We start from the raw sequence: 10735 nt of genomic DNA on the forward strand, positions 1-10735 counted from the left end.
ATGCAACTGGACCCTCCTTGTTCACTGTTTACGAGCAACCCTAAATATACCCCTAGCCACCATGGCAGAAGACTGAAAACTCGGGCTCCAGAAAATGCGTTTCAAGCCCCATTCACCCATCCAGAAGTGCCCCCAAAGGAAGGCTTTGGGTACAAGTGAACTCCCCAGGGGAGCCTTTATGCAGCCCCACATGCAACTGGACCCTCCGGGTTCACTCTTTCACCGCAAGCCTAAATATAGCCCTAGCACGCCTGGCAGTCGACTGAAAGTTCGGGCCACAGAAAATGTGTTACGTGCCCCATTCGCCCATCCAGAAGTGCCTCCAAAGGAAGTCTTTGGGTACATCTGAACTCCCCAGGGGAGCCTTTACGCAGCCCCACATGCAACTGGACCCTCCGGGTTCACTCTTTCACAGCAACCCTAAATATAGCCCTGGCCCGCCTGGCAGTCGACTGAAAAATCGGGCCACAGAAAACGCGTTAAAAGCCTAATTCGCCCATCCAAAAGTGCCCACAGAGGAAGGCTTTGGGTACAAGTGAACTCCCCAGGGGAGCCTTTATGCAGCCCCACATGCAACTGGACCCTCCTTGTTCACTGTTTAAGAGCAACCCTAAATATACCCCTAGCCACCATGGCAGAAGACTGAAAACTCGGGCTCCAGAAAATGCGTTTCAAGCCCCATTCACCCATCCAGAAGTGCCCCCAAAGGAAGGCTTTGGGTACAAGTGAACTCCCCAGAGGAGCCTTTATGCAGCCCCACATGCAACTGGACCCTCCGGGTTCACTCTTTCACGGCAAGCCTAAATATAGCCCTAGCACGCCTGGCAGTCGACTGAAAGCTCGGGCCACAGAAAATGTGTTACGAGCCCCATTCGCCCATCCAAAAGTGCCCCAAAGGAAGGCTTTGGGTACATCTGAACTCCCCAGGGGAGCCTTTATGCAGCCCCACATGCAACTGGACCCTCCTTTTTCACTGTTTACGAGCAACCCTAAATATACCCCTAGCCACCATGGCAGAAGACTGAAAACTCGGGCTCCAGAAAATGCGATTCAAGCCCCATTCACCCATCCAGAAGTGCCCCCAAAGGAAGGCTTTGGGTACAAGAGAACTCCCCAGGGGAGCCTTTATGCAGCCCCACATGCAACTGGACCCTCCTTGTTCACTGTTTACGAGCAACCCTAAATATACCCCTAGCCACCATGGCAGACGACTGAAAACTCGGGCCACAGAAAAAGCGTTTCAAGCCCCTTTCGCCCATCCAGAAGTGCCCCCAAAGGAAGGCTTTGGGTACAACTGAACTTCCCAGGGGAGCCTTTATGCAGCCCCACATGCAACTGGACCCTCCGTATTCGCTCTTTCACAGCAACCTTAAATATAACCCTGGCCCGAATGGCAGACGACTGAAAATTCGGGCCCCAGAAAACGTGCTACAAGCCACATTCGACCATCCAAAAGTGCCCCCAAAGGAAGGCTTTGGGTACAACTGAACTCCCCAGGGGAGCCTTTATACAGGCCCATACGCAACTGGACCCCCGTGTTGGCTGTTTACAAGCAACCCTATATATAACCCTAGCCAGCATGGCAGAAAACTGAAAACTCGGGCCACAGAAAAAGAGTTTCAAGCCCCATTCACCCATCCCGAAGTGCCCCCAGAGGAAGGCTTTGGGTACAAGAGAACTCCCCAGGGGAGCCTTTATGCAGCCCCACATGCAACTGGACCCTCCGTGTTCGCTCTTTACAGCAACCCTAAATATAACCCTAGCCAGCATGGCAGAAAACTGAAAACTCGGGCCACAGAAAAAGCGTTTCAAGCCCCTTTCGCCCATCCAGAAGTGCCCCAAAGGAAGGCTTTGGGTACAAGTGAACTCCCCAGGGGAGCCTTTATGCAGCCCCACATGAAACTGGACCCTCCTTGTTCACTGTTTACGAGCAACCCTAAATATACCCCTAGCCACCATGGCAGAAGACTGAAAACTCGGGCTCCAGAAAATGCGTTTCAAGCCCCATTCACCCATCCAGAAGTGCCCCCAAATGAAGGCTTTGGGTACATCTGAACTCCCCAGGGGAGCCTTTATGCAGCCCCACATGCAACTGGACGCTCCGGGTTCACTCTTTCACCGCAAGCCTAAATATAGCCCTAGCACGCCTGGCAGTCGACTGAAAGCTCGGGCCACAGAAAATGTGTTACGAGCCCCATTCGCCCATCCAAAAGTGCCCCCAAAGGAAGGCTTTGGGTACATCTGAACTCCCCAGGGGAGCCTTTACGCAGCCCCACATGCAACTGGACCCTCCTTGTTCACTGTTTACGACCAACCCTAAATATACCCCTAGCCACCATGGCAGAAGACTGAAAACTCGGGCTCCAGAAAATGCGTTTCAAGCCCCATTCACCCATCCAGAAGTGCCCCCAAAGGAAGGCTTTGGGTACAAGTGAACTCCCCAGGGGAGCCTTTATGCAGCCCCACATGCAACTGGACCCTCCGTATTCGCTCTTTCACAGCAACCCTAAATATAGCCCTCGGCGCAATGGGAGAAGACTGAAAAAGCGGGCCTCAGAAAACGCATTGCGATTCCCCTTGGACCATCCAAAAGTGCCCCCAGAGGAAGGCTTTGGGTACAGCTGGACTCCCCAGGGGAGCCTTAACGCAGCCCCACATGCAACTGGACCCTCCGTATTCGCTCTTTCACAGCAACCCTAAATATAGCCCTGGCCCGCCTGGCAGTCGACTGAAAACTCGGGCCCCAGAAAATGCATTAAAAGCCTAATTCGGCCATCCAAAAGTGCCCCCAGAGGAAGGCTTTGGGTACAACTGAACTCCCCAGGGGAGCCTTTACGTAGCCCCACATGCAACTGGACCCTCCGGGTTCACTCTTTCACCGCAAGCCTAAATATAACCCTAGCACGCCTGGCAGTCGTCTGAAAGCTCGGGCCACAGAAAATGTGTTACGAGCCCCATTCGCCCATCCAGAAGTGCCCCCAAAGGAAGGCTTTGGGTACATCTGAACTCCCCAGGGGAGCCTTTATGCAGCCCCACATGCAACTGGACCCTCCGTGTTCGCTCTTTACAGCAACCCTATATATAACCCTAGCCAGCATGGCAGAAAACTGAAAACTCGGGCCACAGAAAAAGCGTTTCAAGCCCCTTTCGCCCATCCAGAAGTGCCCCCAAAGGAAGTCTTTGGGTACAACTGAACTCCCCAGGGGAGCCTTTACGCAGCCCCACATGCAACTGGACCCTCCGTATTCGCTCTTTACAGCAACCCTAAATATAACCCTAGCCACCATGGCAGAAGACTGAAAACTCGGGCTCCAGAAAATGCGTTTCAAGCCCCATTCACCCATCCAGAAGTGCCCCCAAAGGAAGGCTTTGGGTACAAGTGAACTCCCCAGGGGAGCCTTTATGCAGCCCCACATGCAACTGGACCCTCCGGGTTCACTCTTTCACCGCAAGCCTAAATATAGCCCTAGCACGCCTGGCAGTCGACTGAAAGCTCGGGCCACAGAAAATGTGTTACGTGCCCCATTCGCCCATCCAGAAGTGCCTCCAAAGGAAGTCTTTGGGTACATCTGAACTCCCCAGGGGAGCCTTTACGCAGCCCCACATGCAACTGGACCCTCCGGGTTCACTCTTTCACAGCAACCCTAAATATAGCCCTGGCCCGCCTGGCAGTCGACTGAAAAATCGGGCCACAGAAAACGCGTTAAAAGCCTAATTCGCCCATCCAAAAGTGCCCACAGAGGAAGGCTTTGGGTACAACTGATATCCCCAGGGGAGCCTTTACGCAGCCCCACATGCAACTGGACCCTCCTTGTTCACTGTTTAAGAGCAACCCTAAATATACCCCTAGCCACCATGGCAGAAGACTGAAAACTCGGGCCCCAGAAAATGCGTTTCAAGCCCCATTCACCCATCCAGAAGTGCCCCCAAAGGAAGGCTTTGGGTACAACTGAACTCCCCAGGGGAGCCTTAACGCAGCCCCACATGCAACTGGACCCTCTGGGTTCACTCTTTCACGGCAAGCCTAAATATAGCCCTAGCACGCCTGGCAGTCGACTGAAAGCTCGGGCCACAGAAAATGTGTTACGAGCCCCATTCGCCCATCCAAAAGTGCCCCAAAGGAAGGCTTTGGGTGCATCTGAACTCCCCAGGGGAGCCTTTACGCAGCCCCACATGCAACTGGACCCTCCTTTTTCACTGTTTACGAGCAACCCTAAATATACCCCTAGCCACCATGGCAGAAGACTGAAAACTCGGGCTCCAGAAAATGCGATTCAAGCCCCATTCACCCATCCAGAAGTGCCCCCAAAGGAAGGCTTTGGGTACAAGAGAACTCCCCAGGGGAGCCTTTATGCAGCCCCACATGCAACTGGACCCTCCTTGTTCACTGTTTACGAGCAACCCTAAATATACCCCTAGCCACCATGGCAGAAGCCTGAAAAATCGGGCTCCAGAAAATGCTTTTCAAGCCCCATTCAGCCATCCAGAAGTGCCCCCAAAGGAAGGCTTGGGTACAACTGAACTCCCCAGGGGAGCCTTTATGCAGCCCCACATGCAACTGGACCCTCCGTGTTCGCTCTTTCACAGCAACCCTAAATATAGCCCTCGGCGCAATGGGAGAAGACTGAAAAAGCGGGCCTCAGAAAACGCATTGCGATTCCCCTTGGACCATCCAAAAGTGCCCCCAGAGGAAGGCTTTGGGTACAGCTGGACTCCCCAGGGGAGCCTTAACGCAGCCCCACATGCAACTGGACCCTCCGTATTCGCTCTTTCACAGCAACCCTAAATATAGCCCTGGCCCGCCTGGCAGTCGACTGAAAACTCGGGCCCCAGAAAATGCATTAAAAGCCTAATTCGGCCATCCAAAAGTGCCCCCAGAGGAAGGCTTTGGGTACAACTGAACTCCCCAGGGGAGCCTTTACGAAGCCCCACATGCAACGGGACCCTCCGGGTTCACTCTTTCACCGCAAGCCTAAATATAACCCTAGCACGCCTGGCAGTCGTCTGAAAGCTCGGGCCACAGAAAATGTGTTACGAGCCCCATTCGCCCATCCAGAAGTGCCCCCAAAGGAAGGCTTTGGGTACATCTGAACTCCCCAGGGGAGCCTTTATGCAGCCCCACATGCAACTGGACCCTCCGTGTTCGCTCTTTACAGCAACCCTATATATAACCCTAGCCAGCATGGCAGAAAACTGAAAACTCGGGCCACAGAAAAAGCGTTTCAAGCCCCTTTCGCCCATCCAGAAGTGCCACCAAAGGAAGTCTTTGGGTACAACTGAACTCCCCAGGGGAGCCTTTACGCAGCCCCACATGCAACTGGACCCTCCGTGTTCGCTCTTTACAGCAACCCTAAATATAACCCTAGCCAGCATGGCAGAAGACTGAAAACTCGGGCCACAGAAAAAGAGTTTCAAGCCCCTTTCGCCCATCCAGAAGTGCCCCCAAAGGAAGGCTTTGGGTACAAGTGAACTCCCCAGGGGAGCCTTTATGCAGCCCCACATGCAACTGGACCCTCCTTGTTCACTGTTTACGAGCAACCCTAAATATACCCCTAGCCACCATGGCAGAAGACTGAAAACTCGGGCTCCAGAAAATGCGTTTCAAGCCCCATTCACCCATCCAGAAGTGCCCCCAAAGGAAGGCTTTGGGTACAAGAGAACTCCCCAGGGGAGCCTTTATGCAGCCCCACATGCAACTGGACCCTCCGGGTTCACTCTTTCACCGCAAGCCTAAATAAACCCCTAGCACGCCTGGCAGTCGACTGAAAGCTCGGGCCACAGAAAATGTGTTACAAGCCCCATTCGCCCATCCAAAAGTGCCCCAAAGGAACGCTTTGGGTACATCTGAACTCCCAAGGGGAGCCTTTACGCAGCCCCACATGCAACTGGACCCTCCTTGTTCACTGTTTACGAGCAACCCTAAATATACCCCTAGCCACCATGGCAGAAGACTGAAAACTCGGGCTCCAGAAAATGCGTTTCAAGCCCCATTCACCCATCCAGAAGTGCCCCCAAAGGAAGGCTTTGGGTACAAGTGAACTCCCCAGGGGAGCCTTTATGCAGCCCCACATGCAACTGGACCCTCCGGGTTCACTCTTTCACCGCAAGCCTAAATATAGCCCTAGCACGCCTGGCAGTCGACTGAAAGCTCGGGCCACAGAAAATGTGTTACGTGCCCCATTCGCCCATCCAGAAGTGCCTCCAAAGGAAGTCTTTGGGTACATCTGAACTCCCCAGGGGAGCCTTTACGCAGCCCCACATGCAACTGGACCCTCCGGGTTCACTCTTTCACAGCAACCCTAAATATAGCCCTGGCCCGCCTGGCAGTCGACTGAAAAATCGGGCCACAGAAAACGCGTTAAAAGCCTAATTCGCCCATCCAAAAGTGCCCACAGAGAAAGGCTTTGGGTACAAGAGAACTCCCCAGGGGAGCCTTTATGCAGCCCCACATGCAACTGGACCCTCCTTGTTCACTGTTTACGAGCAACCCTAAATATACCCCTAGCCACCATGGCAGAAGCCTGAAAAATCGGGCTCCAGAAAATGCTTTTCAAGCCCCATTCAGCCATCCAGAAGTGCCCCCAAAGGAAGGCTTGGGTACAACTGAACTCCCCAGGGGAGCCTTTATGCAGCCCCACATGCAACTGGACCCTCCGGGTTCACTCTTTCACGGCAAGCCTAAATATAGCCCTAGCACGCCTGGCAGTCGACTGAAAGCTCGGGCCACAGAAAATGTGTTACGAGCCCCATTCGCCCATCTAGAAGTGCCCCAAAGGAAGGCTTTGGGTACAAGTGAACTCCCCAGGGGAGCCTTTACGCAGCCCCACATGCAACTGGACCCTCCGTTTTCGCTCTTTCACAGCAACCCTAAATATAACCCTGGCCCACATGGCAGACGACTGAAAAATAGGGCCCCAGAAAACGTGCTTCAAGCCCCATTCGACCATCCAAAACTGCCCCCAAAGGAAGGCTTTGGGTACATCTGAACTCCCCAGGGGAGCCTTTATGTAGGCCCATACGCAACTGGAACCCCTGTGTTCGCTGTTTGCAAGCAACCCTAAATATAACCCTAGCCAGCATGGAAGAAAACTGAAAACTCGGGCCACAGAAAAAGCGTTTCAAGCCCCATTCACCCATCCCGAAGTGCCCCCAAAGGAAGGCTTTGGGTACAAGTGAACTTCCCAGGGGAGCCTTTACGCAGCCCGACATGCAAGGGGACCCTCCGGATTCACTCTATCACAGCAACCCTAAATATATCCCTGACCCGCCTGGCAGTCGACTGAAAACTCGGGCCCCATAAAATGCGTTAAAAGCCTAATTCGCCCATCCAAAAGTGCCCGCAGAGGAAGGCTTTGGGTACAACTGAACTCCCCAGGGGAGCCTTTATGCAGCCCCACATGCAACTGGACCCTCCGTATTCGCTCTTTCACAGCAACCCTAAATATAGCCCTTGCCCGCCTGGCAGTCGACTGAAAACTCAGGCCCCAGAAAATGCGTTAAAAGCCTAATTCGCCCATCCAAAAGTGCCCCCAAAGGAAGGCTTTGGGTACAACTGAACTCCCCAGGGGAGCCTTAACGCAGCCCCACATGCAACTGGACCCTCCTTGTTCACTGTTTATGAGCAACCATAAATATACCCCTAGCCACCATGGAAGAAGACTGAAAACTTGGGCTCCAGAAATGCGTTTCAAGCCCCATTCGACCATCCAGAAGTACCCCCAAAGGAAGGCTTTGGGTACAAATGAACTCCCCAGGGGAGCCTTTACGCAGGCCCATACGCAACTGGACCCCCGTGTTCGCTGTTTACAAGCAACCCTATATATAACCCTAGCCAGCATGGCAGAAAACTGAAAACTCGGGCCACAGAAAAAGCGTTTCAAGCCCCATTCACCCATCCCGAAGTGCCCCCAGTGGAAGGCTTTGAGTACAACTGAGCTCCCCAGGGGAGCCTTTACGCAGCCCCACATGCAACTGGACCCTCCGTGTTCGCTCTTTACAGCAACCCAAAATATATCTTTAGCCAGCATGGCAGAAGACTGAAAACTCGGGCCAAAGAAAAAGAGTTTCAAGCCCCTTTCGCCCATCCAGAAGTGCCCCCAGAAGAAGGCTTTGGGTACATCTGAACTCCCCAGGGGAGCCTTTATGCAGCCCCACATGCAACTGGACCCTCCTTGTTCACTGTTTACGAGCAACCCTAAATATACCCCTAGCCACCATGGCAGAAGACTGAAAACTCGGGCTCCAGAAAATGCGTTTCAAGCCCCATTCACCCATCCAGAAGTGCCCCCAAAGGAAGGCTTTGGGTACATCTGAACTCCCCAGGGGAGCCTTTATGCAGCCCCACATGCAACTGGACCGTCCGGGTTCACTCTTTCACCGCAAGCCTAAATATAGCCCTAGAACGCCTGGCAGTCGACTGAAAGCTCGGGCCACAGAAAATGTGTTACGAGCCCCATTCGCCCATCCAAAAGTGCCCCCAAAGGAAGGCTTTGGGTACATCTGAACTCCCCAGGGGAGCCTTTACGCAGCCCCACATGCAACTGGACCCTCCTTTTTCACTGTTTACAAGCAACCCTAAATATACCCCTAGCCACCATGGCAGAAGACTGAAAACTCGGGCTCCAGAAAATGCGTTTCAAGCCCCATTCACCCATCCAGAAGTGCCCCCAAAGGAAGGCTTTGGGTACGAGTGAACTCCCCAGGGGAGCCTTTATGCAGCCCCACATGCAACTGGACCCTCCGGGTTCACTCTTTCACCGCAAGCCTAAATATATCCCTAGCATGCCTGCCAGTCGACTGAAAGCTCGGGCCACAGAAAATGTGTTACGAGCCCCATTCGCCCATCCAAAAGTGCCCCCAAAGGAAGGCTTTGGGTACAACTGAACTCCCCAGGGGAGCCTTTATGCAGCCCCACATGCAACTGGACCCTCCTTGTTCACTGTTTACGAGCAACCCTAAATATACCGCTAGCCACCGTGGCAGAAGACTGAAAACTCGGGCTCCAGAAAATGCGTTTCAAGCCCCATTCACCCATCCAGAAGTGCCCCCAAAGGAAGGCTTTGGGTACAACTGAACTCCCCAGGGGAGCCTTTATGCAGCCCCACATGCAACTGGACCCTCCGGGTTCACTCTTTCCCCGAAAGCCTAAGTATAACCCTCGGCGCAATGGGAGAAGACTGAAAAAGCGGGCCTCAGAAAACGCATTGCGATTCCCCTTGGACCATCCAAAAGTGCCCCCAGAGGAAGGCTTTGGGTACAGCTGGACTCCCCAGGGGAGCCTTAACGCAGCCCCACATGGAACTGGGCCCTCCTTATTCGCTCTTTCACAGCAACCCTAAATATAGCCCTGGCCCGCCTGGCAGTCGACTGAAAACTCGGGCCCCAGAAAATGCATTAAAAGCCTAATTCGCCCATCCAAAAGTGCCCCCAGAGGAAGTCTTTGGGTACAACTGAACTCCCCAGGGGAGCCTTTACGCAGCCCCACATGCAACTGGACCCTCCGGGTTCACTCTTTCACCGCAAGCCTAAATATAGCCCTAGCACGCCTGGCAGTCGTCTGAAAGCTCGGGCCACAGAAAATGTGTTACGAGCCCCATTCGCCCATCCAGAAGTGCCCCCAAAGGAAGGCTTTGGGTACATCTGAACTCCCCAGGGGAACCTTTACGCAGCCCCACATGCAACTGGACCCTCCGTGTTCGCTCTTTACAGCAACCCTATATATAACCCTAGCCAGCATGGCAGAAGACTGAAAACTCGGGCCACAGAAAAAGCGTTTCAAGCCCCTTTGGCCCATCCAGAAGAGCCCCCAAAGGAAGGCTTTGGGTACAACTGAACTCCCCAGGGGAGCCCTAATGCAGCCCCACATGCAACTGGACCCTCCGTATTCGCTCTTTCACAGCAACCCTAAATATAACCCTGGCCCGCATGGCAGACGACTGAAAATTCGGGCCCCAGAAAACGTGCTACAAGCCACATTCGACCATCCAAAAGTGCCCCCAAAGGAAGGCTTTGGGTACAACTGAACTCCCCAGGGGAGCCTTTATGCAGGCCCATACGCAACTGGACCCCCTTCTTCGCTGTTTACAAGCAACCCTATATATAACCCTAGCCAGCATGGCAGAAAACTGAAAACTCGGGCCACAGAAAAAGCGTTTCAAGCCCCATTCACCCATCCCGAAGTGCCCCCAGAGGAAGGCTTTGGGTACAACTGAACTCCCCATGGGAGGCTTTACGCAACCCCACATGCAACTGGACCCTCCGTGTTCGCTCTTTACAGCAACCCTAAATATAACCCTAGCCAGCATGGCAGAAGACTGAAAACTCGGGCCACAGAAAAATCGTTTCAAGCCCCTTTCGCCCATCCAGAAGTGCCCCCAAAGGAAGGCTTTGGGTACAAGTGAACTCCCCAGGGGAGCCTTTATGCAGCCCCACATGCAACTGGACCCTCCTTGTTCAGTGTTTACGAGCAAACCTAAATATACCCCTAGCCACCATGGCAGAACACTGAAAACTCGGGCTCCAGAAAATGTGTTTCAAGCCCCATTCACCCATCCAGAAGTGCCCCCAAATGAAGGCTTTGGGTACAAGTGAACTCCCCAGGGGAGCCTTTATGCAGCCCCACATGCAACTAGACCCTCCGGGTTCACTCTTTCACCGCAAGCCTAAATATAGCCCTAGCACGCCTGGCAGTCGACTGAAAGCTCGGGCCACAGAAAAGGTGTTACGAGCCCCATTC

This window comes from Anas platyrhynchos, chromosome 34 (genome assembly GCF_047663525.1).
Source record: "Anas platyrhynchos isolate ZD024472 breed Pekin duck chromosome 34, IASCAAS_PekinDuck_T2T, whole genome shotgun sequence".
In the NCBI taxonomy this organism is placed as follows: Eukaryota; Metazoa; Chordata; class Aves; order Anseriformes; family Anatidae; genus Anas; species Anas platyrhynchos.